This window comes from Rhinoderma darwinii, chromosome 1 (genome assembly GCF_050947455.1).
Source record: "Rhinoderma darwinii isolate aRhiDar2 chromosome 1, aRhiDar2.hap1, whole genome shotgun sequence".
In the NCBI taxonomy this organism is placed as follows: domain Eukaryota; kingdom Metazoa; phylum Chordata; class Amphibia; order Anura; family Rhinodermatidae; genus Rhinoderma; species Rhinoderma darwinii.
The window spans coordinates 247893034-247918291 of NC_134687.1; the positions used below are offsets into that span (position 1 = coordinate 247893034).

General features: G+C 41.8%; 108 pseudogenes; all 108 read right to left on the reverse strand.

The window, feature by feature from the left end:
• Positions 1–47: 47 nt before the first annotated feature.
• Positions 48–166, reverse strand: LOC142704015 (5S ribosomal RNA; annotated as a pseudogene).
• Positions 167–233: 67 nt separating this feature from the next.
• On the reverse strand, positions 234–352 carry LOC142726589 (5S ribosomal RNA; annotated as a pseudogene).
• Positions 353–419: 67 nt separating this feature from the next.
• Positions 420–538, reverse strand: LOC142690130 (5S ribosomal RNA; annotated as a pseudogene).
• Positions 539–605: 67 nt separating this feature from the next.
• Positions 606–724, reverse strand: LOC142732890 (5S ribosomal RNA; annotated as a pseudogene).
• Positions 725–977: 253 nt separating this feature from the next.
• Positions 978–1096, reverse strand: LOC142737814 (5S ribosomal RNA; annotated as a pseudogene).
• A 250-nt stretch (positions 1097–1346) lies between these two features.
• Positions 1347–1465, reverse strand: LOC142738535 (5S ribosomal RNA; annotated as a pseudogene).
• A 67-nt stretch (positions 1466–1532) lies between these two features.
• LOC142669615 (5S ribosomal RNA) lies at positions 1533–1651 on the reverse strand (annotated as a pseudogene).
• Positions 1652–1718: 67 nt separating this feature from the next.
• Positions 1719–1837, reverse strand: LOC142736387 (5S ribosomal RNA; annotated as a pseudogene).
• Positions 1838–1904: 67 nt separating this feature from the next.
• On the reverse strand, positions 1905–2023 carry LOC142738033 (5S ribosomal RNA; annotated as a pseudogene).
• Positions 2024–2090: 67 nt separating this feature from the next.
• LOC142707231 (5S ribosomal RNA) lies at positions 2091–2209 on the reverse strand (annotated as a pseudogene).
• A 66-nt stretch (positions 2210–2275) lies between these two features.
• Positions 2276–2394, reverse strand: LOC142671307 (5S ribosomal RNA; annotated as a pseudogene).
• Positions 2395–2461: 67 nt separating this feature from the next.
• Positions 2462–2580, reverse strand: LOC142738190 (5S ribosomal RNA; annotated as a pseudogene).
• A 67-nt stretch (positions 2581–2647) lies between these two features.
• On the reverse strand, positions 2648–2766 carry LOC142736382 (5S ribosomal RNA; annotated as a pseudogene).
• A 67-nt stretch (positions 2767–2833) lies between these two features.
• On the reverse strand, positions 2834–2952 carry LOC142726600 (5S ribosomal RNA; annotated as a pseudogene).
• A 67-nt stretch (positions 2953–3019) lies between these two features.
• Positions 3020–3138, reverse strand: LOC142724908 (5S ribosomal RNA; annotated as a pseudogene).
• A 67-nt stretch (positions 3139–3205) lies between these two features.
• LOC142737882 (5S ribosomal RNA) lies at positions 3206–3324 on the reverse strand (annotated as a pseudogene).
• Positions 3325–3391: 67 nt separating this feature from the next.
• Positions 3392–3510, reverse strand: LOC142737899 (5S ribosomal RNA; annotated as a pseudogene).
• A 66-nt stretch (positions 3511–3576) lies between these two features.
• LOC142684329 (5S ribosomal RNA) lies at positions 3577–3695 on the reverse strand (annotated as a pseudogene).
• A 67-nt stretch (positions 3696–3762) lies between these two features.
• LOC142736345 (5S ribosomal RNA) lies at positions 3763–3881 on the reverse strand (annotated as a pseudogene).
• A 67-nt stretch (positions 3882–3948) lies between these two features.
• LOC142732034 (5S ribosomal RNA) lies at positions 3949–4067 on the reverse strand (annotated as a pseudogene).
• Positions 4068–4134: 67 nt separating this feature from the next.
• Positions 4135–4253, reverse strand: LOC142736262 (5S ribosomal RNA; annotated as a pseudogene).
• A 67-nt stretch (positions 4254–4320) lies between these two features.
• LOC142696076 (5S ribosomal RNA) lies at positions 4321–4439 on the reverse strand (annotated as a pseudogene).
• A 67-nt stretch (positions 4440–4506) lies between these two features.
• LOC142689495 (5S ribosomal RNA) lies at positions 4507–4625 on the reverse strand (annotated as a pseudogene).
• Positions 4626–4692: 67 nt separating this feature from the next.
• On the reverse strand, positions 4693–4811 carry LOC142737099 (5S ribosomal RNA; annotated as a pseudogene).
• A 67-nt stretch (positions 4812–4878) lies between these two features.
• Positions 4879–4997, reverse strand: LOC142726611 (5S ribosomal RNA; annotated as a pseudogene).
• A 67-nt stretch (positions 4998–5064) lies between these two features.
• LOC142694662 (5S ribosomal RNA) lies at positions 5065–5183 on the reverse strand (annotated as a pseudogene).
• A 67-nt stretch (positions 5184–5250) lies between these two features.
• Positions 5251–5369, reverse strand: LOC142686476 (5S ribosomal RNA; annotated as a pseudogene).
• Positions 5370–5436: 67 nt separating this feature from the next.
• LOC142737956 (5S ribosomal RNA) lies at positions 5437–5555 on the reverse strand (annotated as a pseudogene).
• Positions 5556–5808: 253 nt separating this feature from the next.
• LOC142693224 (5S ribosomal RNA) lies at positions 5809–5927 on the reverse strand (annotated as a pseudogene).
• A 67-nt stretch (positions 5928–5994) lies between these two features.
• LOC142736386 (5S ribosomal RNA) lies at positions 5995–6113 on the reverse strand (annotated as a pseudogene).
• A 67-nt stretch (positions 6114–6180) lies between these two features.
• Positions 6181–6299, reverse strand: LOC142738492 (5S ribosomal RNA; annotated as a pseudogene).
• Positions 6300–6366: 67 nt separating this feature from the next.
• On the reverse strand, positions 6367–6485 carry LOC142680651 (5S ribosomal RNA; annotated as a pseudogene).
• Positions 6486–6552: 67 nt separating this feature from the next.
• Positions 6553–6671, reverse strand: LOC142668976 (5S ribosomal RNA; annotated as a pseudogene).
• A 67-nt stretch (positions 6672–6738) lies between these two features.
• LOC142675753 (5S ribosomal RNA) lies at positions 6739–6857 on the reverse strand (annotated as a pseudogene).
• A 67-nt stretch (positions 6858–6924) lies between these two features.
• On the reverse strand, positions 6925–7043 carry LOC142697262 (5S ribosomal RNA; annotated as a pseudogene).
• A 67-nt stretch (positions 7044–7110) lies between these two features.
• Positions 7111–7229, reverse strand: LOC142684197 (5S ribosomal RNA; annotated as a pseudogene).
• Positions 7230–7296: 67 nt separating this feature from the next.
• On the reverse strand, positions 7297–7416 carry LOC142691947 (5S ribosomal RNA; annotated as a pseudogene).
• A 67-nt stretch (positions 7417–7483) lies between these two features.
• On the reverse strand, positions 7484–7602 carry LOC142736416 (5S ribosomal RNA; annotated as a pseudogene).
• A 67-nt stretch (positions 7603–7669) lies between these two features.
• LOC142689953 (5S ribosomal RNA) lies at positions 7670–7788 on the reverse strand (annotated as a pseudogene).
• Positions 7789–7855: 67 nt separating this feature from the next.
• LOC142686587 (5S ribosomal RNA) lies at positions 7856–7974 on the reverse strand (annotated as a pseudogene).
• A 67-nt stretch (positions 7975–8041) lies between these two features.
• LOC142694440 (5S ribosomal RNA) lies at positions 8042–8160 on the reverse strand (annotated as a pseudogene).
• Positions 8161–8227: 67 nt separating this feature from the next.
• On the reverse strand, positions 8228–8346 carry LOC142737351 (5S ribosomal RNA; annotated as a pseudogene).
• A 253-nt stretch (positions 8347–8599) lies between these two features.
• On the reverse strand, positions 8600–8718 carry LOC142700643 (5S ribosomal RNA; annotated as a pseudogene).
• Positions 8719–8785: 67 nt separating this feature from the next.
• Positions 8786–8904, reverse strand: LOC142685572 (5S ribosomal RNA; annotated as a pseudogene).
• A 66-nt stretch (positions 8905–8970) lies between these two features.
• On the reverse strand, positions 8971–9089 carry LOC142672488 (5S ribosomal RNA; annotated as a pseudogene).
• Positions 9090–9156: 67 nt separating this feature from the next.
• Positions 9157–9275, reverse strand: LOC142686786 (5S ribosomal RNA; annotated as a pseudogene).
• A 67-nt stretch (positions 9276–9342) lies between these two features.
• On the reverse strand, positions 9343–9461 carry LOC142682835 (5S ribosomal RNA; annotated as a pseudogene).
• Positions 9462–9528: 67 nt separating this feature from the next.
• Positions 9529–9647, reverse strand: LOC142678432 (5S ribosomal RNA; annotated as a pseudogene).
• Positions 9648–9714: 67 nt separating this feature from the next.
• LOC142737479 (5S ribosomal RNA) lies at positions 9715–9833 on the reverse strand (annotated as a pseudogene).
• Positions 9834–9900: 67 nt separating this feature from the next.
• Positions 9901–10019, reverse strand: LOC142667463 (5S ribosomal RNA; annotated as a pseudogene).
• Positions 10020–10272: 253 nt separating this feature from the next.
• Positions 10273–10391, reverse strand: LOC142734401 (5S ribosomal RNA; annotated as a pseudogene).
• A 67-nt stretch (positions 10392–10458) lies between these two features.
• LOC142699376 (5S ribosomal RNA) lies at positions 10459–10577 on the reverse strand (annotated as a pseudogene).
• Positions 10578–10644: 67 nt separating this feature from the next.
• On the reverse strand, positions 10645–10763 carry LOC142736249 (5S ribosomal RNA; annotated as a pseudogene).
• Positions 10764–10830: 67 nt separating this feature from the next.
• Positions 10831–10949, reverse strand: LOC142730074 (5S ribosomal RNA; annotated as a pseudogene).
• Positions 10950–11388: 439 nt separating this feature from the next.
• Positions 11389–11507, reverse strand: LOC142711771 (5S ribosomal RNA; annotated as a pseudogene).
• A 67-nt stretch (positions 11508–11574) lies between these two features.
• LOC142737210 (5S ribosomal RNA) lies at positions 11575–11693 on the reverse strand (annotated as a pseudogene).
• A 67-nt stretch (positions 11694–11760) lies between these two features.
• LOC142735321 (5S ribosomal RNA) lies at positions 11761–11879 on the reverse strand (annotated as a pseudogene).
• Positions 11880–11946: 67 nt separating this feature from the next.
• Positions 11947–12065, reverse strand: LOC142736079 (5S ribosomal RNA; annotated as a pseudogene).
• A 67-nt stretch (positions 12066–12132) lies between these two features.
• Positions 12133–12251, reverse strand: LOC142725511 (5S ribosomal RNA; annotated as a pseudogene).
• Positions 12252–12321: 70 nt separating this feature from the next.
• LOC142698243 (5S ribosomal RNA) lies at positions 12322–12440 on the reverse strand (annotated as a pseudogene).
• Positions 12441–13056: 616 nt separating this feature from the next.
• Positions 13057–13175, reverse strand: LOC142736237 (5S ribosomal RNA; annotated as a pseudogene).
• A 67-nt stretch (positions 13176–13242) lies between these two features.
• Positions 13243–13362, reverse strand: LOC142710731 (5S ribosomal RNA; annotated as a pseudogene).
• A 67-nt stretch (positions 13363–13429) lies between these two features.
• On the reverse strand, positions 13430–13548 carry LOC142669283 (5S ribosomal RNA; annotated as a pseudogene).
• A 67-nt stretch (positions 13549–13615) lies between these two features.
• Positions 13616–13734, reverse strand: LOC142666317 (5S ribosomal RNA; annotated as a pseudogene).
• A 67-nt stretch (positions 13735–13801) lies between these two features.
• On the reverse strand, positions 13802–13920 carry LOC142688371 (5S ribosomal RNA; annotated as a pseudogene).
• A 67-nt stretch (positions 13921–13987) lies between these two features.
• LOC142736081 (5S ribosomal RNA) lies at positions 13988–14106 on the reverse strand (annotated as a pseudogene).
• A 67-nt stretch (positions 14107–14173) lies between these two features.
• On the reverse strand, positions 14174–14292 carry LOC142725522 (5S ribosomal RNA; annotated as a pseudogene).
• Positions 14293–14362: 70 nt separating this feature from the next.
• LOC142699921 (5S ribosomal RNA) lies at positions 14363–14481 on the reverse strand (annotated as a pseudogene).
• Positions 14482–14548: 67 nt separating this feature from the next.
• Positions 14549–14667, reverse strand: LOC142736573 (5S ribosomal RNA; annotated as a pseudogene).
• A 67-nt stretch (positions 14668–14734) lies between these two features.
• Positions 14735–14853, reverse strand: LOC142695015 (5S ribosomal RNA; annotated as a pseudogene).
• A 67-nt stretch (positions 14854–14920) lies between these two features.
• On the reverse strand, positions 14921–15039 carry LOC142671816 (5S ribosomal RNA; annotated as a pseudogene).
• Positions 15040–15106: 67 nt separating this feature from the next.
• LOC142729592 (5S ribosomal RNA) lies at positions 15107–15225 on the reverse strand (annotated as a pseudogene).
• A 67-nt stretch (positions 15226–15292) lies between these two features.
• LOC142737007 (5S ribosomal RNA) lies at positions 15293–15411 on the reverse strand (annotated as a pseudogene).
• Positions 15412–16027: 616 nt separating this feature from the next.
• LOC142736238 (5S ribosomal RNA) lies at positions 16028–16146 on the reverse strand (annotated as a pseudogene).
• Positions 16147–16400: 254 nt separating this feature from the next.
• Positions 16401–16519, reverse strand: LOC142669295 (5S ribosomal RNA; annotated as a pseudogene).
• A 67-nt stretch (positions 16520–16586) lies between these two features.
• Positions 16587–16705, reverse strand: LOC142666308 (5S ribosomal RNA; annotated as a pseudogene).
• A 67-nt stretch (positions 16706–16772) lies between these two features.
• LOC142706756 (5S ribosomal RNA) lies at positions 16773–16891 on the reverse strand (annotated as a pseudogene).
• Positions 16892–17132: 241 nt separating this feature from the next.
• LOC142736394 (5S ribosomal RNA) lies at positions 17133–17251 on the reverse strand (annotated as a pseudogene).
• Positions 17252–17318: 67 nt separating this feature from the next.
• LOC142736232 (5S ribosomal RNA) lies at positions 17319–17437 on the reverse strand (annotated as a pseudogene).
• Positions 17438–17690: 253 nt separating this feature from the next.
• On the reverse strand, positions 17691–17809 carry LOC142738324 (5S ribosomal RNA; annotated as a pseudogene).
• Positions 17810–17876: 67 nt separating this feature from the next.
• LOC142717263 (5S ribosomal RNA) lies at positions 17877–17995 on the reverse strand (annotated as a pseudogene).
• A 67-nt stretch (positions 17996–18062) lies between these two features.
• Positions 18063–18181, reverse strand: LOC142731340 (5S ribosomal RNA; annotated as a pseudogene).
• Positions 18182–18248: 67 nt separating this feature from the next.
• On the reverse strand, positions 18249–18367 carry LOC142672048 (5S ribosomal RNA; annotated as a pseudogene).
• A 439-nt stretch (positions 18368–18806) lies between these two features.
• LOC142665746 (5S ribosomal RNA) lies at positions 18807–18925 on the reverse strand (annotated as a pseudogene).
• A 67-nt stretch (positions 18926–18992) lies between these two features.
• Positions 18993–19111, reverse strand: LOC142686908 (5S ribosomal RNA; annotated as a pseudogene).
• A 67-nt stretch (positions 19112–19178) lies between these two features.
• On the reverse strand, positions 19179–19297 carry LOC142667969 (5S ribosomal RNA; annotated as a pseudogene).
• A 67-nt stretch (positions 19298–19364) lies between these two features.
• Positions 19365–19483, reverse strand: LOC142697251 (5S ribosomal RNA; annotated as a pseudogene).
• A 439-nt stretch (positions 19484–19922) lies between these two features.
• Positions 19923–20041, reverse strand: LOC142736384 (5S ribosomal RNA; annotated as a pseudogene).
• A 241-nt stretch (positions 20042–20282) lies between these two features.
• Positions 20283–20401, reverse strand: LOC142737652 (5S ribosomal RNA; annotated as a pseudogene).
• A 439-nt stretch (positions 20402–20840) lies between these two features.
• Positions 20841–20959, reverse strand: LOC142690063 (5S ribosomal RNA; annotated as a pseudogene).
• A 67-nt stretch (positions 20960–21026) lies between these two features.
• On the reverse strand, positions 21027–21145 carry LOC142738478 (5S ribosomal RNA; annotated as a pseudogene).
• A 67-nt stretch (positions 21146–21212) lies between these two features.
• On the reverse strand, positions 21213–21331 carry LOC142665947 (5S ribosomal RNA; annotated as a pseudogene).
• A 253-nt stretch (positions 21332–21584) lies between these two features.
• LOC142665952 (5S ribosomal RNA) lies at positions 21585–21703 on the reverse strand (annotated as a pseudogene).
• Positions 21704–21770: 67 nt separating this feature from the next.
• Positions 21771–21889, reverse strand: LOC142732101 (5S ribosomal RNA; annotated as a pseudogene).
• A 67-nt stretch (positions 21890–21956) lies between these two features.
• LOC142680662 (5S ribosomal RNA) lies at positions 21957–22075 on the reverse strand (annotated as a pseudogene).
• A 67-nt stretch (positions 22076–22142) lies between these two features.
• Positions 22143–22261, reverse strand: LOC142680026 (5S ribosomal RNA; annotated as a pseudogene).
• A 67-nt stretch (positions 22262–22328) lies between these two features.
• Positions 22329–22447, reverse strand: LOC142736574 (5S ribosomal RNA; annotated as a pseudogene).
• A 625-nt stretch (positions 22448–23072) lies between these two features.
• On the reverse strand, positions 23073–23191 carry LOC142708933 (5S ribosomal RNA; annotated as a pseudogene).
• Positions 23192–23258: 67 nt separating this feature from the next.
• Positions 23259–23377, reverse strand: LOC142693976 (5S ribosomal RNA; annotated as a pseudogene).
• Positions 23378–23630: 253 nt separating this feature from the next.
• On the reverse strand, positions 23631–23749 carry LOC142737957 (5S ribosomal RNA; annotated as a pseudogene).
• Positions 23750–23816: 67 nt separating this feature from the next.
• On the reverse strand, positions 23817–23935 carry LOC142736575 (5S ribosomal RNA; annotated as a pseudogene).
• A 67-nt stretch (positions 23936–24002) lies between these two features.
• Positions 24003–24121, reverse strand: LOC142697096 (5S ribosomal RNA; annotated as a pseudogene).
• A 67-nt stretch (positions 24122–24188) lies between these two features.
• On the reverse strand, positions 24189–24307 carry LOC142736965 (5S ribosomal RNA; annotated as a pseudogene).
• Positions 24308–24374: 67 nt separating this feature from the next.
• Positions 24375–24493, reverse strand: LOC142691328 (5S ribosomal RNA; annotated as a pseudogene).
• A 67-nt stretch (positions 24494–24560) lies between these two features.
• Positions 24561–24679, reverse strand: LOC142687029 (5S ribosomal RNA; annotated as a pseudogene).
• A 67-nt stretch (positions 24680–24746) lies between these two features.
• LOC142666276 (5S ribosomal RNA) lies at positions 24747–24865 on the reverse strand (annotated as a pseudogene).
• Positions 24866–24932: 67 nt separating this feature from the next.
• Positions 24933–25051, reverse strand: LOC142738151 (5S ribosomal RNA; annotated as a pseudogene).
• Positions 25052–25118: 67 nt separating this feature from the next.
• Positions 25119–25237, reverse strand: LOC142687150 (5S ribosomal RNA; annotated as a pseudogene).
• Between the last annotated feature and the right edge of the window lie 21 nt (positions 25238–25258).

Consider the following 25258-nt stretch of genomic DNA (forward strand, 5'->3'; position numbering starts at 1 on the left):
GTCCTTTTTAATCGATTGTGAAACAAAATCTAAACGACATAATAAAAAGTCAACCGCACCACGGATTCCCAGACAGTCTCCCACACTGGTACTAGCGAGGCGTTAAGGTGTGTAACTTCTGCGATCTAACGAGAGCAGGCACATTCAGCTTAAAATGGCCATTGACATTAAATGCTTTAATCCATAGTCCTTTTTAATCGATTGTGAAACAAAATCTAAACGACATAATAAAAAGTCAACCGCACCACGGATTCCCAGACAGTCTCCCACACTGGTACTAGCGAGGCCTTAAGCTGTGTAACTTCTGCGATCTGACGAGAGCAGGGACATTCAGCTTAGAATGGCCATTGACATTAAATGCTTTAATCCATAGTCCTTTTTAATCGATTGTGAAACAAAATCTAAACGACATAATAAAAATTCAACCGCACCACGGATTCCCAGACAGTCTCCAACGCTGGTACTAGCGAGGCCTTAAGTTGTGTAACTTCTGCGTTCTGACGAGAGCAGGCACATTCAGCTTAGAATGGCCATTGACGTTTAATGCTTTAATCCATAGTCCTATTTAATCTATTGTGAAACAAAATCTAAACAACATAATAAAAAGTCAACCACACCACGGATTCCCAGACAGTCTCCCACACTGGTACTAGCGAGGCCTTAAGCTGTGTAACTTCTGCGATCTGACGAGAGCAGGCACATTCAGCTTAGAATGGCCATTGACATTAAAAGCCTTAATCCATAGTCCTATTTAATCTATTGTGAAACAAAATCTAAACAACATAATTAAAAGTCAACCGCACCACGGATTCCTAGACAGTCTCACACACTGGTACTAGCGAGGCCTTAAGCTGTGTAACTTCTGCGATCTGACGAGAGCAGGGACATTCAGCTTAGAATGGCCATTGGCATTAAATGCTTTAATCCATAGTCCTTTTTAATCGATTGTGAAACAAAATCTAAACGACATAATAAAAATTCAACCGCACCACGGATTCCCAGACAGTCTCCAACGCTGGTACTAGCGAGGCCTTAAGCTGTGTAACTTCTGCGTTCTGACGAGAGCAGGCACATTCAGCTTAGAATGGCCATTGACATTAAATGCTTTAATCCATAGTCCTATTTAATCTATTGTGAAACAAAATCTAAACGACAATAAAAAGTCAACCGCATCACGGATTCCCAGTCAGTCTCCCACACTGGTACTAGCGAGGCCTTAAGCTGTGTAACTTCTGCGATCTGACGAGAGCAGGCACATTCAGCTTAGAAGGCCATTGACATTAAATGCTTTAATCCATAGTCCTCTTTAATCGATTGTGAAACAAAATCTAAACGACATAATAAAAAGTCAACCGCGCCACGGATTCCCAGACAGTCTCCCACACTGGTACTAGCGAGGCCTTAAGCTGTGTAACTTCTGCGATCTGACGAGAGCAGGCACATTCGGCTTAGAATGGCCATTGACAATAAATGCTTTAATCCATAGTCCTTTTTAATCGATTGTGAAACAAAATCTAAACGACATAATAAAAAGTCAACCGCACCACGGATTCCCAGGCAGTCTCCCACACTGGTACTAGCGAGGCGTTAAGCTGTGTAACTTCTGCGATCTAACGAGAGCAGGCACATTCAGCTTAGAATGGCCATTGACATTAAATGCTTTAATCCATAGTCCTTTTTAATCGATTGTGAAACAAAATCTAAACGACATAATAAAAAGTCAACCGCACCACGGATTCCCAGACAGTCTCCCACACTGGTACTAACGAGGCCTTAAGCTACGTAACTTCTGCGATCTGACGAGAGCAGGCACATTCAGCTTAGAATGGCCATTGCCATTAAAAGCCTTAATCCATAGTCCTATTTAATCTATTGTGAAACAAAATCTAAACAACATAATAAAAAGTCAACCGCACCACGGATTCCCAGACAGTCTCCCACACTTGTACTAGCGAGGCCTTTAGCTGTGTAACTTCTGCGATCTGACGAGAGCAGGCACATTCAGCTTAGAATGGCCATTGACATTAAAAGCCTTAATCCATAGTCCTATTTAATCTATTGTGAAACAAAATCTAAACAACATAATAAAAAGTCAACCGCACCACGGATTCCAAGACAGTCTCCCACACTGGTACTAGCGAGGCCTTAAGCTGTGTAACTTCTGCAATCTGACGAGAGCAGGGACATTCAGCTTAGAACGGCCATTGACATTAAATGCTTAATCCATAGTCCTTTTTAATCGATTGTGAAACAAAATCTAAACGACATAATAAAAATTCTACCGCACCACGGATTCCCAGACAGTCTCCAACACTGGTACTAGCGAGGCCTTAAGCTGTGTAACTTCTGCGTTCTGACGAGAGCAGGCACATTCAGCTTAGAATGGCCATTGACGTTAAATGCTTTAATCCATAGTCCTATTTAATCTATTGTGAAACAAAATCTAAACGACATAATAAAAAGTAAACCGCACCACGGATTCCCAGACAGTCTCCCACACTGGTACTAGCAAGGCCTTAAGCTGTGTAACTTCTGCGATCTGACGAGAGCAGGCACATTCAGCTTAGAATGGCCATTGACATTAAAAGCCTTAATCCATAGTCCTATTTAATCTATTGTGAAACAAAATCTAAACGACATAATAAAAAGTCAACCGCACCACGGATTCCCAGACAGTCTCCCACACTGGTACTAGCGAGGCCTTAAGCTGTGTAACTTCTGCGATCTGACGAGAGCAGGCACATTCAGCTTAGAATGGCCATTTACATTAAATGCTTTAATCCATAGTCCTTTTTAATCGATTGTGAAACAAAATCTAAACGACATAATAAAAAGTCAACCGCACCACGGATTCCCAGACAGTCTCCCACACTGGTACTAGCGAGGCCTTAAGCTGTGTAACTTCTGCGATCTGACGAGAGCAGGGACATTCAGCTTAGAATGGCCATTGACATTAAATGCTTTAATCCATAGTCCTATTTAATCTATTGTGAAACAAAATCTAAACGACATAATAAAAAGTCAACCGCACCACGGATTCCCAGACAGTCTCCCACACTGGTACTAGCGAGGCCTTAAGCTGTGTAACTTCTGCGATCTAACGAGAGCAGGCACATTCAGCTTAGAATGGCCATTGACATTAAATGCTTTAATCCATAGTCCTTTTTAATCGATTGTGAAACAGAATCTAAACAACATAATAAAAAGTCAACCGCACCACGGATTCCCAGACAGTCTCCCACACTGGTACTAGCGAGGCCTTAAGCTGTGTAACTTCTGCGATCTGACGAGAGCAGGCACATTCAGCTTAGAATGGCCATTGACATTAAATGCTTTAATCCATAGTCCTCTTTAATCGATTGTGAAACAAAATCTAAACGACATAATAAAAAGTCAACCGCACCACGGATTCCCAGACAGTCTCCCACACTGGTACTAGCGAGGCCTTAAGCTGTGTAACTTCTGCAATCTGACGAGAGCAGGGACATTCAGCTTAGAATGGCCATTGACATTAAAAGCTTAATCCATAGTCCTTTTTAATCGATTGTGAAATAAAATCTAAACGACATAATAAAAATTCCACCGCACCACGGATTCCCAGACAGTCTCCAACACTGGTACTAGCGAGGCCTTAAGCTGTGTAACTTCTGCGTTCTGACGAGAGCAGGCACATTCAGCTTAGAATGGCCATTGACATTAAATGCTTTAATCCATAGTCCTTTTTAATCGATTGTGAAACAAAATCTAAACGACATAATAAAAAGTCAACCGCACCACGGATTCACAGACAGTCTCCCACACTGGTACTAGCGAGGCCTTAAGCTGTGTAACTTCTGCGATCTGACGAGAGCAGGCACATTCAGCTTAGAATGGCCATTGACTTTAAATGCTTTAATCCATAGTCCTTTTTAATCGATTGTGAAACAAAATCTAAACGACATAATAAAAAGTCAACCGCACCACGGATTCCCAGACAGTCTCCCACAATGGTACTAGCGAGGCCTTAAGCTGTGTAACTTCTGCGATCTGACGAGAGCAGGGACATTCAGCTTAGAATGGCCATTGACATTAAATGCTTTAATCCATAGTCCTTTTTAATCGATTGTGAAACAAAATCTAAACGACATAATAAAAAGTCAACCGCACCACGGATTCCCAGACAGTCTCCCACACTGGTACTAGCGAGACCTTAAGCTGTGTAACTTCTGCGATCTGACGAGAGCAGGCACATTCAGCTTAGAATGGCCATTGACATTTAAAGCCTTAATCCATAGTCCTATTTAATCTATTGTGAAACAAAATCTAAACAACATAATAAAAAGTCAACCGCACCACGGATTCCCAGACAGTCTCCCACACTCGTACTAGCGAGGGCTTAAGCTGTGTAACTTCTGCGATCTGACGAGAGCAGGGACATTCAGCTTAGAATGGCCATTGACATTGAATGCTTAAATCCATAGTCCTTTTTAATCGATTGTGAAACAAAATCTAAACGACATAATAAATATTCAACCGCACCACGGATTCCCAGACAGTCTCCCACACTGGTACTAGCGAGGCCTTAAGGTGTGTAACTTCTGCGTTCTGACGAGAGCAGGCACATTCAGCTTAGAATGGCCATAGACGTTAAATGCTTTAATCCATAGTCCTATTTAATCTATTGTGAAACAAAATCTAAACGACATAATAAAAAGTCAACCGCACCACGGATTCCCAGACAGTCTCCCACACTGGTACTAGCGAGGCCTTAAGCTGTGTAACTTCTGCGATCTGACGAGAGCAGGCACATTCAGCTTAGAATGGCCTTTGACATTAAATGCTTTAATCCATAGTCCTTTTTAATCGATTGTGAAACAAAATCTAAACGACATAATAAAAAGTCAACCGCACCACGGATTCCCAGACAGTCTCCCACACTGGTACTAGCGAGGCCTTAAGCTGTGTAACTTCTGCGATCTGACGAGAGCAGGGACATTCAGCTTAGAATGGCCATTGACATTAAATGCTTTAATCCATAGTCCTTTTTAATCGATTGTGAAACAAAATCTAAACGACATAATAAAAATTCAACCGCACCACGGATTCCCAGACAGTCTCCCACACTGGTACTAGCGAGGCCTTTAGCTGTGTAACTTCTGCGATCTGACGAGAGCACGCACATTCAGCTTAGAATGGCCATTGACATTAAAAGCCTTAATCCATAGTCCTATTTAATCTATTGTGAAACAAAATCTAAACAACATAATAAAAAGTCAACCGCACCACGGATTCCCAGACAGTCTCCCACACTGGTACTAGCGAGGCCTTAAGCTGTGTAACTTCTGCGATCTGACGAGAGAAGGGACATTCAGCTTAGAATGGCCATTGACATTAAATGTGTTAATCCATAGTTCTTTTTAATCGATTGTGAAACAAAATCTAAACGACATAATAAAAATTCAACCGCACCACGGATTCCCAGACAGTCTCCCACACTGGTACTAGCGAGGCCTTAAGCTGTGTAACTTCTGCGATCTGACGAGAGCAGGGACATTCAGCTTAGAATGGCCATTGACATTAAATGCTTTAATCCATAGTCCTTTTTAATCTATTGTGAAACAAAATCTAAACGACATAATAAAAAGTCAAACGCACCACGGATTCCCAGACAGTCTCCCACACTGTTACTAGCGAGGCGTTAAGCTATGTAACTTCTGCGATCTAACGAGAGCAGGCACATTCAGCTTAGAATGGCCATTGACATTAAATGCTTTAATCCATAGTCCTTTTTAATCGATTGTGAAACAAAATCTAAACGACATAATAAGAAGTCAACCGCACCACGGATTCACAGACAGTCTCCCACACTGGTACTAGCGAGGCCTTAAGCTGTGTAACTTCTGCGATCTGACGAGAGCAGGCACACTCAGCTTAGAATGGCCAATGACATTAAAAGCCTTAATCCATAGTCCTATTTAATCTATTGTGAAACAAAATCTAAACGACATAATAAAAAGTCAACCGCACCACGGATTCCCAGACAGTCTCCCACACTGGTACTAGCGAGGCCTTAAGCTGTGTAACTTCTGCGATCTGACGAGAGCAGGCACATTCAGCTTAGAATGGCCATTTACATTAAATGCTTTAATCCATAGTCCTTTTTAATCGATTGTGAAACAAAATCTAAACGACATAATAAAAAGTTAACTGCACCACGGATTCCCAGACAGTCTCCCACACTGGTACTAGCGAGGCCTTAAGCTGTGTAACTTCTGCGATCTGACGAGAGCAGGCACATTCAGCTTAGAATAGCCATTGACGTTAAATGCTTTAATCCATAGTCCTATTTAATCTATTGTGAAACAAAATCTAAACGACATAATAAAAAGTCAACCGCACCACGGATTCCCAGACAGTCTCCCACACTGGTACTAGCGAGGCGTTAAGCTGTGTAACTTCTGCGATCTAACGAGAGCAGGCACATTCAGCTTAGAATGGCCATTGACATTAAATGCTTTAATCCATAGTCCTTTTTAATCGATTGTGAAACAAAATCTAAACGACATAATAAGAAGTAAACCGCACCACGGATTCCCAGACAGTCTCCCACACCGGTACTAGCGAGGCCTTAAGCTGTGTAACTTCTGCGATCTGACGAGAGCAGGCACATTCAGCTTAGAATGGCCATTGAAATTTAAAGCCTTAATCCATAGTCCTATTTAATCTATTGTGAAACAAAATCTAAACAACATAATAAAAAGTCAACCGCACCACGGATTCCCAGACAGTCTCCCACACTCGTACAAGCGAGGCCTTAAGCTGTGTAACTTCTGCGATCTGACGAGAGCAGGGACATTCAGCTTAGAATGGCCATTGACATTAAATGCTTTAATCCATAGTCCTTTTTAATCGATTGTGAAACAAAATCTAAACGACATAATAAAAATTCAACTGCACCACGTATTCCCAGACAGTCTCCCACACTGGTACTAGCAAGGCATTAAGCTGTGTAACTTCTGCGTTCTGACGAGAGCAGGCACATTCAGCTTAGAATGGCCATTGACGTTGAATGCTTTAATCCATAGTCCTATTTAATCTATTGTGAAACAAAATCTAAACGACATAATAAAAAGTCAACCGCACCACGGATTCCCAGACAGTCTCCCACACTGGTATTAGCGAGGCCTTAAGCTGTGTAACTTCTGCAATCTGACGAGAGCAGGCACATTCAGCTTAGAATGGCCATTGACGTTAAATGCTTTAATCCATAGTCCTATTTAATCTATTGTGAAACAAAATCTAAACGACATAATAAAAAGTCAACCGCACCACGGATTCCCAGACAGTCTCCCACACTGGTACTAGCGAGGCGTTAAGCTGTGTAACTTCTGCGATCATAACGAGAGCAGGCACATTCAGCTTAGAATGGCCATTGACATTAAATGCTTTAATCCATAGTCCTTTTTAATCGATTGTGAAACAAAATCTAAACGACATAATAAAAAGTCAACCGCACCACGAATTCCCAGACAGTCTCCCACACTGGTACTAGCGAGGCCTTAAGCTGTGTAACTTCTGCGTTCTGACGAGAGCAGGGACATTCAGCTTAGAATGGCCATTGACGTTAAATGCTTTAATCCATAGTCCTATTTAATCTATTGTGAAACAAAATCTAAACGACATAATAAAAAGTCAAGCGCACCACGGATTCCCAGACAGTCTACCACACTGGTACTAGCGAGGCCTTAAGCTGTGTAACTTCTGCGATCTGACGAGAGCAGGGACATTCAGCTTAGAATGGCCATTGACATTAAATGCTTTAATCCATAGTCCTTTTTAATCGATTGTGAAACAAAATCTAAACGACATAATAAAAAGTCAACCGCTCCACGGATTCCCAGACAGTCTCCCACACTGGTACTAGCGAGGCTTTAAGCTGTGTAACTTCTGCGATCTGACGAGAGCAGGCACATTCAGCTTAGAATGGCCATTGACGTTAAATAGTTTAATCCATAGTCCTATTTAATCTATTGTGAAACAAAATCTAAACAACATAATAAAAATTCAACCGCACCACGGATTCCCAGACAGTCTCCCACACTGGTACTAGCGAGGACTTAAGCTATGTAACTTCTGCGTTCTGACGAGAGCAGGCACATTCAGCTTAGAATGGCCATTGACGTTAAATGCTTTAATCTATAGTCCTTTTTAATCGATTGTGAAACAAAATCTAAACGACATAATAAAAAGTCAACCGCACCACGGCTTCCCAGACAGTCTCCCACACTGGTACTAGCGAGGCCTTAAGCTGTGTAACTTCTGCGATCTGACGAGAGCAGGCACATTCAGCTTAGAATGGCCATTGACATTAAATGCTTTAATCCATAGTCCTTTTTAATCGATTGTGAAACAAAATCTAAACGACATAATAAAAAGGCAACAGCACCACGGATTCCCAGACAGTCTCCCACACTGGTACTAGCGAGGCCTTAAGCTGCGCAACTTCGGCGATATGACGAGAGCAGGGACATTCAGCTTAGAATGGCCATTGACATTAAATGCTTTAATCCATAGTCCTTTTTAATCGATTGTGAAACAAAATCTAAACGACATAATAAAAATTCAACAGCACAACGGATTCCGAGACAGTCTCCCACACCGGTACTAGCGAGGCCTTAAGCTGGGTAACTTCTGCGATCTGACGAGAGCAGGCACATTCAGCTTAGAATGGCCATTGACGTTAAATGCTTTAATCCATAGTCCTATTTAATCTATTGTGAAACAAAATCAAAACGACATAATAAAAAGTCAACCGCACCACGTATTCCCAGACAGTCTCCCACACTGGTACTAGCGAGGCGTTAAGCTGTGTAACTTCTGCGATCTAACGAGAGCAGGGACATTCAGCTTAGAATGGCCATTGACGTTAAAGGCTTTAAACCATAGTCCTTTTTAATCGATTGTGAAACAAAATCTAAACGACATAATAAAAATCAACCGCACCACGGATTCCCAAACAGTCTCCCACACTGGTACTAGCGAGGCCTTAAGCTGTGTAACTTCTGCGTTCTGACCAGAGCAGGCACATTCAGCTTAGAATGGCCATTGACGTTAAATGCTTTAATCCATAGTCCTATTTAATCTATTGTGAAACAAAATCTAAACGACATAATAAAAAGTCAACCGCACCACGGATTCCCAGACAGTCTCCCACACTGGTACTAGCGAGGCCTTAAGCTGTGTAACTTCTGCGATCTGACGAGAGCAGGCACATTCAGCTTAGAATGGCCATTGACATTAAATGCTTTAATCCATAGTCCTTTTTAATCGATTGTGAAACAAAATCTAAACGACATAATAAAAATTCAACCGCACCACGGATTCCCAGACAGTCTCCCACACTGGTACTAGCGAGGACTTAAGCTGTGTAACTTCTGCGATCTGACGAGAGCAGGCACATTCAGCTTAGAATGGCCATTGACATTAAATCCTTTAATCCATAGTCCTATTTAATCTATTGTGAAACAAAATCTAAACTACATAATAAAAAGTCAACAGCACCACGGATTCCCAGACAGTCTCCCACACTGGTACTAGCGAGGCGTTAAGCTGCGTAACTTCTGCGAACTAACGAGAGCAGGCACATTCAGCTTAGAATAGCCATTGACATTAAATGCTTTAATCCATAGTCCTTTTTAATCGATTGTGAAACAAAATCTAAACGACATAATAAAAAGTCAACCGCACCACGGATTCCTAGACAGTCTCCCACACTGGTACTAGCGAGGCCTTAAGCTGTGTAACTTCTGCGATCCGACGAGAGCAGGCACATTCAGCTTAGAATGGCCATTGACATTAAAAGCTTTAATCCATAGTCCTATTTAATCTATTGTGAAACAAAATCTAAACAACATAATAAAAAGTCAACCGCACCACGGATTCCCAGACAGTCTCCCACACTGGTACTAGCGAGGGCTTAAGCTGTGTAACTTCTGCGATCTGACGAGAGCAGGGACATTCAGCTTAGAATGGCCATTGACATTAAATGCTTTAATCCATAGTCCTTTTTAATCGATTGTGAAACAAAATCTAAACGACATAATAAAAATTCAACCGCACCACGGATTCCCAGACAGTCTCCCACACTGGTATTAGCGAGGCCTTAAGCTGTGTAACTTCTGCGATCTGACGAGAGGAGGGACATTCAGCTTAGAATGGCCATTGACATTAAATGCTTTAATCCATAGTCCTATTTAATCTATTGTGAAACAAAATCTAAACAACATAATAAAAAGTCAACCGCACCACGGATTCCCAGACAGTCTCCCACACTGGTACTAGCGAGGCCTTAAGCTGTGTAACTTCTGCGATCTGACGAGAGCAGGCACATTCAGCTTAGAATTGCCATTGACATTAAAAGCCTTAATCCATAGTCCTCTTTAATCTATTGTGAAACAAAATCTAAACAACATAATAAAAAGTCAACCGCACCACGGATTCCCAGACAGTCTCCCAAACTGGTACTAGCGAGGCCTTAAGCTGTGTAACTTCTGCGATCTGACGAGAGGAGGGACATTCAGCTTAGAATGGCCATTGACATTAAATGCTTTAATCCATAGTCCTATTTAATCTATTGTGAAACAAAATCTAAACAACATAATAAAAAGTCAACCGCACCACGGATTCCCAGACAGTCTCCCACACTGGTACTAGCGAGGCCTTAAGCTGTGTAACTTCTGCGATCTGACGAGAGCAGGCACATTCAGCTTAGAATGCCAATTGACATTAAATGCTTTAATCCATAGTCCTTTTTAATCGATTGTGAAACAAAATCTAAACGACATAATAAAAAGTCAACCGCACCACAGATTCCCAGACAGTCTCCCACACTGGTACTAGCGAGGCCTTAAGCTGTGTAACTTCTGCGATCTGACGAGAGCAGGCACATTCAGCTTAGAATGGCCATTGACATTAAAAGCCTTAATCCATAGTCCTATTTAATCTATTGTGAAACAAAATCTAAACAACATAATAAAAAGTCAACCGCACCACGGATTCCCAGACAGTCTCCCACACTGGTACTAGCGAGGGGTTAAGCTGTGTAACTTCTGCGATCTGACGAGAGCAGGGACATTCAGCTTAGAATGGCCATTGACATTAAATGCTTTAATCCATAGTCCTTTTTAATCGATTGTGAAACAAAATCTAAACGACATAATAAAAATTCAACCGCACCACGGATTCCCAGACAGTCTCCCACACTGGTACTAGCGAGGCCTTAAGCTGTGTAACTTCTGCGTTCTGACAAGAGAAGGCACATTCAGCTTAGAATGGCCATTGACGTTAAATGCTTTAATCCATAGTCCTATTTAATCTATTGTGAAACAAAATCTAAACGACATAATAAAAATTCAACCGCACCACGGATTCCTAGACAGTCTCCCATACTGGAACGAGCGAGGCCTTAAGCTGTGTAACTTCTGCGATCTGACGAGAGCAGGTACATTCAGCTTAGAATGGCCATTGACATTAAATGCTTTAATCCATAGTCCTTTTTAATCGATTGTGAAACAAAATCTAAACAACATAATAATAAGTCAACCGCACCACGGATTCCCAGACAGTCGCCCACACTGGTACTAGCGAGGCCTTAAGCTGTGTAACTTCTGCGTTCTGACCAGAGCAGGCACATTCAGCTTAGAATGGCCATTGACGTTGAATGCTTTAATCCATAGTCCTATTTAATCTATTGTGAAACAAAATCTAAACGACATAATAAAAAGTCAACCGCACCACGGATTCCCAGACAGTCTCCCACACTGGTACTAGCGAGGCCTTAAGCTGTGTAACTTCTGCGATCTGACGAGAGCAGGCACTTTCAGCTTAGAATGGCCATTGACATTAAATGCTTTAATCCATAGTACTTTTTAATCGATTGTGAAACAAAATCTAAACGACATAATAAAAAGTCAACCGCACCACGGATTCCCAGACAGTCTCCCACACTGGTACTAGCGAGGCCTTAAGCTGTGTAACTTCTGCGATCAGACGAGAGCAGGCACATTCAGCTTAGAATGGCCATTGATATTAAATGCTTTAATCCATAGTACTTTTTAATCGATTGTGAAACAAAATCTAAACGACATAATAAAAAGTCAACCGCACCACGGATTCCCAGACAGTCTCCCACACTGGTACTAGCGAGGCCTTAAGCTGTGTAACTTCTGCGATCTGACGAGAGCAGGTACATTCAGCTTAGAACGGCCATTGACATAAAAAAATGCTTTAATCCATAGTCCTTTTTAATCGATTGTGAAACAAAATCTAAACGACATAATAAAAAGTCAACCGCACCACGGATTCCCAGACAGTCTCCCACACTTGTACTAGCGAGGCCTTAAGCTGTGCAACTTCTGCGATCTGACGAGAGCAGGGACATTCAGCTTAGAATGGCCATTGACGTTAATTGCTTTAATCCATAGTCCTATTTAATCTATTGTGAAACAAAATCTAAACGACATAATAAAAAGTCAACTGCACCACGGATTCCCAGACAGTCTCCCACACTAGTACTAGCGAGGCGTTAAGCTGTGTAACTTCTGCGATCTAACGAGAGGAGGCACATTCAGCTTAGAATGGCCATTGGCATTAAATGCCTTAATCCATAGTCCTTTTTAATCGATTGTGAAACAAAATCTAAACGACATAATAAAAAGTCAAACGCACCACGGATTCCCAGACAGTCTCCCACACTGGGACTAGCGAGGCCTTAAGCTGTGTAACTTCTGCGATCTGACGAGAGCATTCACATTCAGCTTAGAATGGCCATTGACATCAAAAAATGCTTTAATCCATAGTCCTTTTTAATCGATTGTGAAACAAAATCTGAACGACATAATAAAAAGTCAACCGCACCACGGATTCCCAGACTGGTACTAGCGAGGCCTTAAGCTGTGTAACTTCTGCAATCTGACGAGAGCAGGGACATTAAGCTTAGAATGGCCATTGACATTAAATGCTTTAATCCATAGTCCTTTTTAATCGATTGTGAAACAAAATCTAAACGACATAATAAATATTCAACCGCACCACGGATTCCCAGACAGTCTCCCACACTGGTACTAGCGAGGCCTTAAGCTGTGTAATTTCTGCGATCTGACGAGAGCAGGCACATTCAGCTTAGAATGGCCATTGACATTAAATGCTTTAATCCATAGTCCTTTTTAATCGATTGTGAAACAAAATCTAAACGACATAATAAAAAGTCAACCGCACCATGGATTCCCAGACAGTCGCCCACACTGGTACTAGCGAGGCCTTAAAGCTGTGTAACTTCTGCGATCTGACGAGAGCAGGGACATTCAGCTTAGAATGGCCATTGACATTAAAGGCTTTAATACATAGTCCTTTTTAATCGATTGTGAAACAAAATCTAAACGACATAATAAAAAGTCAACCGCACCACGGATTCCCAGACAGTCTCCCACACTGGTACTAGTGAGGCCTTAAGCTGTGTAACTTCTGCGATCTGACAAGAGCAGGGACATTCAGCTTAGAATGGCCATTGACATTAAATGCTTTAATCCATAGTCCTTTTTAATCGATTGTGAAACAAAATCGAAACAACATAATAAAAAGTCAACCGCTCCACGGATTCCCAGACAGTCTCCCACACTGGTACTAGCGAGGCCTTAGGCTGTGTAACTTCTGCGATCTGACGAGAGCAGGGGCATTCAGCTTAGAATGGCCATTGACATTAAATGCTTTAATCCATAGTCCTTTTTAATCGATTGTGAAACAAAATCTAAACGACATAATAAAAAGTCAACCTCACCACGGATTCCCAGACAGTCTCCCACACTGGTACTAGCGAGGCCTTAAGCTGTGTAACTTCTGCGTTCTGACCAGAGCAGGCACATTCAGCTTAGAATGGCCATTGACGTTGAATGCTTTAATCCATAGTCCTATTTAATCTATTGTGAAACAAAATCTAAACGACATAATAAAAAGTCAACCGCACCACGGATTCCCAGACAGTCTCCCACACTGGTACTAGCGAGGCCTTAAGCTGTGTAACTTCTGCGATCAGACGAGAGCAGGCACATTCAGCTTAGAATGGCCATTGATATTAAATGCTTTAATCCATAGTACTTTTTAATCGATTGTGAAACAAAATCTAAACGACATAATAAAAAGTCAACCGCACCACGGATTCCCAGACAGTCTCCCACACTGGTACTAGCGAGGCCTTAAGCTGTGTAACTTCTGCGATCTGACGAGAGCAGGTACATTCAGCTTAGAACGGCCATTGACATAAAAAAATGCTTTAATCCATAGTCCTTTTTAATCGATTGTGAAACAAAATCTAAACGACATAATAAAAAGTCAACCGCACCACGGATTCCCAGACAGTCTCCCACACTGGTACTAGCGAGGCCTTAAGCTGTGTAACTTCTGCAATCTGACCAGAGCAGGGACATTCAGCTTAGAATGGCCATTGACATTAAATGCTTTAATCCATAGTCCTTTTTAATCGATTGTGAAACAAAATCTAAACGACATAATAAAAATTCAACCGCACCACGGATTCCCAGACAGTCTCCCACACTGGTACTAGCGAGGCCTTAAGCTGTGTAACTTCTGCGATCTGACGAGAGCAGGCACATTCAGCTTAGAATGGCCATTGACGTTAAATGCTTTAATCCATAGTCCTATTTAATCTATTGTGAAACAAAATCTAAACGACATAATAAAAAGTCAACCGCACCACGGATTCCCAGACAGTCTCTCACACTGGTACTAGCGAGGCGTTAAGCTGTTTAACTTCTGCGATCTAACGAGAGCAGGCACATTCAGCTTAGAATGGCCATTAACATTAAATGCTTTAATCCATAGTCCTTTTTAATCGATTGTGAAACAAAATCTAAACGACATAATAAAAAGGCAACCGCACCACGGATTCCCAGACAGTCTCCCACACTGGTACTAGCGAGGACTTAAGCTGTGTAACTTCTGCGATCTGACGAGAGCAGGCACATTCAGCTTAGAATGGCCATTGACGTTAAATTCTTTAATCCATAGTCCTATTTAATCGATTGTGAAACAAAATCTAAACGACATAATAAAAAGTCAACCGCACCACGGATTCCCAGACAGTCTCCCACACTGGTACTAGCGAGGCCTTAAGCTGTGTAACTTCTGCGTTCTGACGAGAGCAGGCACATTCAGCTTAGAATGGCCATTGGCGTTAAATGTTTTAATCCATAGTCCTATTTAATCTATTGTGAAACAAAATCTAAACGACATAATAAAAAGTCAGCCGCACCACGGATTCCCAGACAGTCTCCCACACTGGTACTAGCGAGGCCTTAAGCTGTGTAACTTCTGCGATCTGACGAGAGCAGGCACATTCAGCTTAGAATGGCCATTGACATTAAATGCTTTAATCCATAGTCCTTTTTAATCGATTGTGAAACAAAATCTAAACGACATAATAAAAAGAAAACCGCACCACGGATTCCCAGACAGTCTCCCACACTGGTACTAGCGAGGCCTTAAGCTGTGCAACTTCTGCGATCTGACGAGAGTAGGGACATTCAGCTTAGAATGGCCATTGACATTAAATGCTTTAATCCATAGTCCTTTTTAATCGATTGTGAAACAAAATCTAAACGACATAATAAAAAGTCAAACGCACCACGGATTCCCAGACAGTCTCCCACACTGGGACTAGCGAGGCCTTAAGCTGTGTAACTTCTGCGATCTGACGAGAGCATTCACATTCAGCTTAGAATGGCCATTGACATCAAAAAATGCTTTAATCCATAGTCCTTTTTAATCGATTGTGAAACAAAATCTAAACGACATAATAAAAAGTCAACCGCACCACGGATTCCCAGACTGGTACTAGCGAGGCCTTAAGCTGTGTAACTTCTGCAATCTGACGAGAGCAGGGACATTAAGCTTAGAATGGCCATTGACATTAAATGCTTTAATCCATAGTCCTTTTTAATCGATTGTGAAACAAAATCTAAACGACATAATAAATATTCAACCGCACCACGGATTCCCAGACAGTCTCCCACACTGGTACTAGCGAGGCCTTAAGCTGTGTAATTTCTGCGATCTGACGAGAGCAGGCACATTCAGCTTAGAATGGCCATTGACATTAAATGCTTTAATCCATAGTCCTTTTTAATCGATTGTGAAACAAAATCTAAACGACATAATAAAAAGTCAACCGCACCATGGATTCCCAGACAGTCGCCCACACTGGTACTAGCGAGGCCTTAAAGCTGTGTAACTTATGCGATCTGACGAGAGCAGGGACATTCAGCTTAGAATGGCCATTGACATTAAATGCTTTAATACATAGTCCTTTTTAATCGATTGTGAAACAAAATCTAAACGACATAATAAAAAGTCAACCGCACCACGGATTCCCAGACAGTCTCCCACACTGGTACTAGTGAGGCCTTAAGCTGTGTAACTTCTGCGATCTGACAAGAGCAGGGACATTCAGCTTAGAATGGCCATTGACATTAAATGCTTTAATCCATAGTCCTTTTTAATCGATTGTGAAACAAAATCGAAACAACATAATAAAAAGTCAACCGCTCCACGGATTCCCAGACAGTCTCCCACACTGGTACTAGCGAGGCCTTAGGCTGTGTAACTTCTGCGATCTGACGAGAGCAGGGGCATTCAGCTTAGAATGGCCATTGACATTAAATGCTTTAATCCATAGTCCTTTTTAATCGATTGTGAAACAAAATCTAAACGACATAATAAAAAGTCAACCTCACCACGGATTCCCAGACAGTCTCCCACACTGGTACTAGCGAGGCCTTAAGCTGTGTAACTTCTGCGATCTGACGAGAGCAGGCACATTCAGCTTAGAATGGCCATTTGCATTAAATGCTTTAATCCATAGTCCTTTTTAATCGATTGTGAAACAAAATCTAAACGACATAATAAAAAGTCAACCGCACCACGGATTCCCAGACAGGTACTAACGAGGCCTTAAGCTGTGTAACTTCTGCGATCTGACGAGAGCAGGGACATTCAGCTTAGAATGGCCATTGACATTAAATGCTTTAATCCATAGTCCTTTTTAATCGATTGTGAAACAAAATCTAAACGACATAATAAAAAGTCAACCGCACCACGGATTCCCAGACAGTCTCCCAGACTGGTACTAGCGAGGCCTTAAGCTGTGTAACTTCTGCGATCTGACGAGAGCAGGTACATTCAGCTTAGAATGGCCATTGACATTAAATGCTTTAATCCATAGTCCTTTTTAATCGATTGTGAAACAAAATCTAAACGACATAATAAAAGTTCAACTGCACCACGGATTCCCAGACAGTCTCCCACACTGGTACTAGCGAGGCCTTAAGCTGTGTAACTTCTGCGATCTGACGAGAGCAGGCACATTCAGCTTAGAATGGCCATTGACGTTAAATGCTTTAATCCATAGTCCTATTTAATCTATTGTGAAACAAAATCTAAACGACATAATAAAAAGTCAACCGCTCCACGGATCCCCAGACAGTCTCCCACACTGGTACTAGCGAGGCATTAAGCTGTGTAACTTCTGCGATCTAACGAGAGCAGGCACATTCAGCTTAGAATGGCCATTGACATTAAATGCTTTAATCCATAGTCCTTTTTAATCGATTGTGAAACAAAATCTAAACGACATAATAAAAAGTCAACCGCACCACGGATTCCCAGACAGTCTCCCACACTGGTACTAGCGAGGCCTTAAGCTGTGTAACTTCTGCGATCTGACGAGAGTAGGCACATTCAGCTTAGAATGGCCATTGACATTAAAAGCCTTAATCCATAGTCCTATTTAATCTATTGTGAAACAAAATCTAAACGACATAATAAAAAGTCAACCGCACCACGGATTCCCAGACAGTCTCCCACACAGGTACTAGCGAGGCCTTAAGCTGTGTAACTTCTGCGATCTGACGAGAGCAGGCACATTCAGCTTAGAATGGCCATTGACATTAAATGCTTTAATCCATAGTCCTTTTTAATCGATTGTGAAACAAAATCTAAACGACATAATAAAAAGTCAACCGCACCACGGATTCCCAGACAGTCTCCCACACAGGTACTAGCGAGGCCTTAAGCTGTGTAACTTCTGCGATCTGACGAGAGCAGGGACATTCAGCTTAGAATGGCCATTGACATTAAATGCATTAATCCATAGTCCTTTTTAATCGATTGTGAAACAAAATCTAAACGACATAATAAAAATTCAACCGCACCACGGATTCCCAGACAGTCTCCCACACTGGTACTAGCGAGGCCTTAAGCTGTGTAACTTCTGCGACCTGACGAGAGCAGGCACATTCAGCTTAGAATGGCCATTGACGTTAAATGCTTTAATCCATAGTCCTATCTAATCTATTGTGAAACAAAATCTAAACGACATAATAAAAAGTCAACCGCATCACGGATTCCCAGACAGTCTCCCACACTGGTACTAGCGAGGTGTTAAGCTATGTAACTTCTGCGATCTAACGAGAGCAGGCACATTCAGCTTAGAATGGCCATTGACATTAAATGCTTTAATCCATAGTCCTTTTTAATCGATTGTGAAACAAAATCTAAACGACATAATAAGAAGTCAACCGCACAACGGATTCACAGACAGTCACCCACACTGGTACTAGCGAGGCCTTAAGCTGTGTAACTTCTGCAATCTGACGAGAGCAGGCACACTCAGCTTAGAATGGCCATTGACATTAAAAGCCTTAATCCATAGTCCTATTTAATCTATTGTGAAACAAAATCTAAACAACATAATAAAAAGTCAAGCGCACCACGGATTCCCAGACAGTCTCCCACACTGGTACTAGCGAGGCCTTAAGCTGTGTAACTTCTGCGTTCTGACGAGAGCAGGCACATTCAGCTTAGAATGGCCATTGATGTTAAATGCTTTAATCCATAGTCCTATTTAATCTATTGTGAAACAAAATCTAAACGACATAATAAAAAGTCAACCGCACCACGGATTCCCAGACAGTCTCCCACACTGGTACTAGCGAGGCCTTAAGCTGTGTAACTTCTGCGATCTGACGAGAGCAGGCACATTCAGCTTAGAATGGCCATTGACATTAAATGCTTTAATCCATAGTCCTTTTTAATCGATTGTGAAACAAAATCTAAACGACATAATAAAAAGTCAACCGCACCACGGATTCCCAGACAGTCTCCCACACTGGTACTAGTGAGGCCTTAAGCTGTGTAACTTCTGCGATCTGACGAGAGCTGGGACATTCAGCTTAGAATGGCCATTGACATTAAATGCTTTAATCCATAGTCCTTTTTAATCGATTGTGAAACAAAATCGAAACAACATAATAAAAATTCAACCGCTCCACGGATTCCCAGACAGTCTCCCACACTGGTACTAGCGAGGCCTTAGGCTGTGTAACTTCTGCGATCTGACGAGAGCAGGGGCATTCAGCTTAGAATGGCCATTGACATTCAATGCTTTAATCCATAGTCCTTTTTAATCGATTGTGAAACAAAATCTAAACGACATAATAAAAATTCAACCGCACCACGGATTCCCAGACAGTCTCCCACACTGTTACTAGCGAGGCGTTAAGCTCTGTAACTTCTGCGATCTAACGAGAGCAGGCACATTCAGCTTAGAATGGCCATTGACATTAAATGCTTTAATCCATAGTCCTTTTTAATCGATTGTGAAACAAAATCTAAACGACATAATAAGAAGCCAACCGCACCACGGATTCACAGACAGTCTCTCACACTGGTACTAGCGAGGCCTTAAGCTGTGTAACTTCTGCGATCTGACGAGAGCAGGCACACTCAGCTTAGAATGGCCATTGACATTAAAAGCCTTAATCCATAGTTCTATTTAATCTATTGTGAAACAAAATCTAAACGACATAATAAAAAGTCAACCGCACCACGGATTCCCAGACAGTCTCCCACACTGGTACTAGCGAGGCCTTAAGCTGTGTAACTTCTGCGATCTGACGAGAGCAGGCACATTCAGCTTAGAATGGCCATTTACATTAAATGCTTTAATCCATAGTCCTTTTTAATCGATTGTGAAACAAAATCTAAACGACATAATAAAAAGTCAACCGCACCACGGATTCCCAGACAGGTATTAACGAGGCCTTAAGCTGTGTAACTTCTGCGATCTGACGAGAGCAGGGACATTCAGCTTAGAATGGCCATTGACATTAAATGCTTTAATCCATAGTCCTTTTTAATCGATTGTGAAACAAAATCTAAACGACATAATAAAAATTCAACCGTACCACGGATTCCCAGACAGTCTCCCACACTGGTACTAGCGAGGCCTTAAGCTGTGTAACTTCTGCGATCTGACGAGAGCAGGTACATTCAGCTTAGAATGGCCATTGACGTTAAATGCTTTAATCCATAGTCCTATTTAATCTATTTTGAAACAAAATCTAAACGACATAATAAAAAGTTAACCGCATCACGGATTCCCAGACAGTCTCCCACACTGATACTAGCGAGGCGTTAAGCTATGTAACTTCTGCGATCTAACGAGAGCAGGCACATTCAGCTTAGAATGGCCATTGACATTAAATGCTTTAATCCATAGTCCTTTTTAATCGATTGTGAAACAAAATCTAAACGACATAATAAGAAGTCAACCGCACAACGGATTCACAGACAGTCACCCACACTGGTACTAGCGAGGCATTAAGCTGTGTAACTTCTGCGTTCTGACGAGAGCAGGCACACTCAGCTTAGAATGGCCATTGACATTAAAAGCCTTAATCCATAGTCCTATTTAATCTATTGTGAAACAAAATCTAAACAACATAATAAAAAGTCAAGCACACCACGGATTCCCATACAGTCTCCCACACTGGTACTAGCGAGGCCTTAAGCTGTGTAACTTCTGCGTTCTGACGAGAGCAGGCACATTCAGCTTAGAATGGCCATTGATGTTAAATGCTTTAATCCATAGTCCTATTTAATCTATTGTGAAACAAAATCTAAACGACATAATAAAAAGTCAACCGTACCACGGATTCCCAGACAGTCTCCCACACTGGTACTAGCGAGGCCTTAGGCTGTGTAACTTCTGCGATCTGACGAGAGCAGGGGCATTCAGCTTAGAATGGCCATTGACATTAAATGCTTTAATCCATAGTCCTTTTTAATCGATTGTGAAACAAAATCTAAACGACATAATAAGAAGTCAACCGCACCACGGATTCACAGACAGTCTCCCACACTGGTACTAGCGAGGCCTTAAGCTGTGTAACTTCTGCGATCTGACGAGAGCAGGCACACTCAGCTTAGAATGGCCATTGACATTAAAAGCCTTAATCCATAGTCCTATTTAATCTATTGTGAAACAAAATCTAAACAACATAATAAAAAGTCAACTGCACCACGGATTCCCAGACAGTCTCCCACACTGGTACTAGCGAGGCGTTAAGCTATGTAACTTCTGTGATCTAACGAGAGCAGGTACATTCAGCTTAGAATGGCCATTGACATTAAATGCTTTAATCCATAGTCCTTTTTAATCGATTGTGAAACAAAATCTAAACGACATAATAAGAAGTCAACCGCACCACGGATTCACAGACAGTCTCCCACACTGGTACTAGCGAGGCCTTAAGCTGTGTAACTTCTGCGATCTGACGAGAGCAGGCACACTCAGCTTAGAATGGCCATTGACATTAAAAGCCTTAATCCATAGTCCTATTTAATCTATTGTGAAACAAAATCTAAACGACATAATAAAAAGTCAACTGCACCACGGATTCCCAGACAGTCTCCCACACTGGTACTAGCGAGGCCTTAAGCTGTGTAACTTCTGCGATCTGACGAGAGCAGGAACATTCAGCTTAGAATAGCCATTGACGTTAAATGCTTTAATCCATAGTCCTATTTAATCTATTGTGAAACAAAATCTAAACGACATAATAAAAAGTCAACCGCACCACGGATTCCCAGACAGTCTCCCACACTGGTACTAGCGAGGCGTTAAGCTGTGTAACTTCTGCGATCTAACGAGAGCAGGCACATTCAGCTTAGAATGGCCATTGACATTAAATGCTTTAATCCATAGTCCTTTTTAATCGATTGTGAAACAAAATCTAAACGACATAATAAAAATTCAACTGCACCACGTATTCCCAGACAGTCTCCCACACTGGTACTAGCGAGGCATTAAGCTGTGTAACTTCTGCGTTCTGACGAGAGCAGGCACATTCAGCTTAGAATGGCCATTGACGTTAAATGCTTTAATCCATAGTCCTTTTTAATCGATTGTGAAACAAAATCTAAACGACATAATAAAAATTCAACCGCACCACGGATTCCCAGACAGTCTCCCACACTGGTACTAGCGAGGCCTTAAGCTGTGTAACTTCTGCGATCTGACGAGAGCAGGCACATTCAGCTTAGAATGGCCATTGACGTTAAATGCTTTAATCCATAGTCCTATTTAATCTATTGTGAAACAAAATCTAAACGACATAATAAAAAGTCAACCGCATCACGGATTCCCAGACAGTCTCCCAAACTGGTACTAGCGAGGCGTTAAGCTATGTAACTTCTGCGATCTAACGAGAGCAGGCACATTCAGCTTAGAATGGCCATTGACATTAAATGCTTTAATCCATAGTCCTTTTTAATCGATTGTGAAACAAAATCTAAACGACATAATAAGAAGTCAACCGCACAACGGATTCACAGACAGTTACCCACACTGGTACTAGCGAGGCCTTAAGCTGTGTAACTTCTGCAATCTGACGAGAGCAGGCACACTCAGCTTAGAATGGCCATTGACATTAAAAGCCTTAATCCATAGTCCTATTTAATCTATTGTGAAACAAAATCTAAACAACATAATAAAAAGTCAAGCGCACCACGGATTCCCAGACAGTCTCCCACAATGGTACTAGCGAGGCCTTAAGCTGTGTAACTTCTGCATTCTGACGAGAGCAGGCACATTCAGCTTAGAATGGCCATTAATGTTAAATGCTTTAATCCATAGTCCTATTTAATCTATTGTGAAACAAAATCTAAACGACATAATAAAAAGTCAACCGCACCATGGATTCCCAGACTGTCTCCCACACTGGTACTAGCGAGGCCTTAAGCTGTGTAACTTCTGCGATCTGACGAGAGCAGGCACATTCAGCTTAGAATGGCCATTGCCATTAAATGCTTTAATCCATAGTCCTTTTTAATCGATTGTGAAACAAAATCTAAACGACATAATAAAAAGTCAACCGCACCACGGATTCCCAGACAGTCTCCCACACTGGTACTAGTGAGGCCTTAAGCTGTGCAACTTCTGCGATCTGACGAGAACAGGGACATTCAGCTTAGAATGGCCATTGACATTAAATGCTTTAATCCATAGTCCTTTTTAATCGATTGTGAAACAAAATCGAAACAACATAATAAAAAGTCAACCGCTCCACGGATTCCCAGACAGTCTCCCACACTGGTACTAGCGAGGCCGTAGGGTGTGTAACTTCTGCGATCTGACGAGAACAGGGACATTCAGCTTAGAATGGCCATTGACATTAAATGCTTTAATCCATAGTCCTTTTTAATCGATTGTGAAACAAAATCTAAACGACATAATAAAAATTCAACCGCACCACGGATTCCCAGACAGTCTCCCACACTGGTACTAGCGAGGCCTTAAGCTGTGTAACTTCTGCGATCTGACGAGAGCAGGGACATTCAGCTTAGAATGGCCATTGACATTAAATGCTTTAATCCATAGTCCTTTTTAATCGATTGTGAAACAAAATCTAAACGACATAATAAAAATTCAACCGCACCACGGATTCCCAGACAGTCTCCCACACTGGTACTAGCGAGGCCTTAAGCTGTGTAACTTCTGCGATCTGACGAGAGCAGGCACATTCAGCTTAGAATGGCCATTGACGTTAAATGATTTAATCCATAGTCCTATTTAATCTATTGTGAAACAAAATCTAAACGACATAATAAAAAGTCAACCGCACCACGGATTCCCAGACTGTCTCCCACACTGGTACTAGTGAGGCTTTAAGCTGTGTAACTTCTGCGATCTGACGAGAGCAGGCACATTCAGCTTAGAATGGCCATTGACATTAAAAACTTTAATCCATAGTCCTTTTTAATCGATTGTGAAACAAAATCTAAACGACATAATAAAAATTCAACCGCACCACGGATTCCCAGACAGTCTCCCACACTGGTACTAGCGAGGCCTTAAGCTGTGTAACTTCTGCGATCTGACGAGAGCAGGGACTTTCAGCTTAGAATGGCCATTGACTTTAAATGTTTTAATCCATAGTCCTTTTTAATCGATTGTGAAACAAAATCTAAACGACATAATAAAAATTCAACCGCACCACGGATTCCCAGACAGTCGCCCACACTGGTACTAGCGAGGCCTTAAGCTGTGTAACTTCTGCGATCTGACGAGAGCAGGCACATTCAGCTTAGAATGGACATTGACATTAAATGCTTTAATCCATAGTCCTTTTTAATCGATTGTGAAACAAAATCTAAACAACATAATAAAAAGTCAACCGCACCACGGATTCCCAGACAGTCTCCCACACTGGTACTAGCGAGGCCTTAAGCTGTGTAACTTCTGCGATCTGACGAGAGCAGGCACATTCAGCTTAGAATGGCCATTGACATTAAAAGCCTTAATCCATAGTCCTAATTAATCTATTGTGAAACAAAATCTAAACAACATAATAAAAAGTCAACCGCACCACGGATTCCCAGACAGTCTCCCACACTGGTACTAGCGAGGCCTTAAGCTGTGTAACTTCTGTGATCTGACGAGAGCAGGCACATTCAGCTTAGAATGGCCACTGACATTAAATGCTTTAATCCAAAGTCCTTTTTAATCGATTGTGAAACAAAATCTAAACGACATAATAAAAAGTCAACCGCACCACGGATTCCCAGACAGTCTCCCACACTGGTACTAGCGAGGACTTAAGCTGTGTAACTTCTGCGATCTGACGAGAGCAGGGACATTCAGCTTAGAATGGCCATTGACATTAAATGCTTTAATCCATAGTCCTTTTTAATCGATTGTGAAACAAAATCTAAACGACATAATAAAAAGTCAACCGCACCACGGATTCCCAGACAGTCTCCCACACTGGTACTAGCGAGGCCTTAAGCTGTGTAACTTCTGCGATCTGACGAGAGCAGGCACATTCAGCTTAGAATGGCCATTGACATTGAAAGCCTTAATCCATAG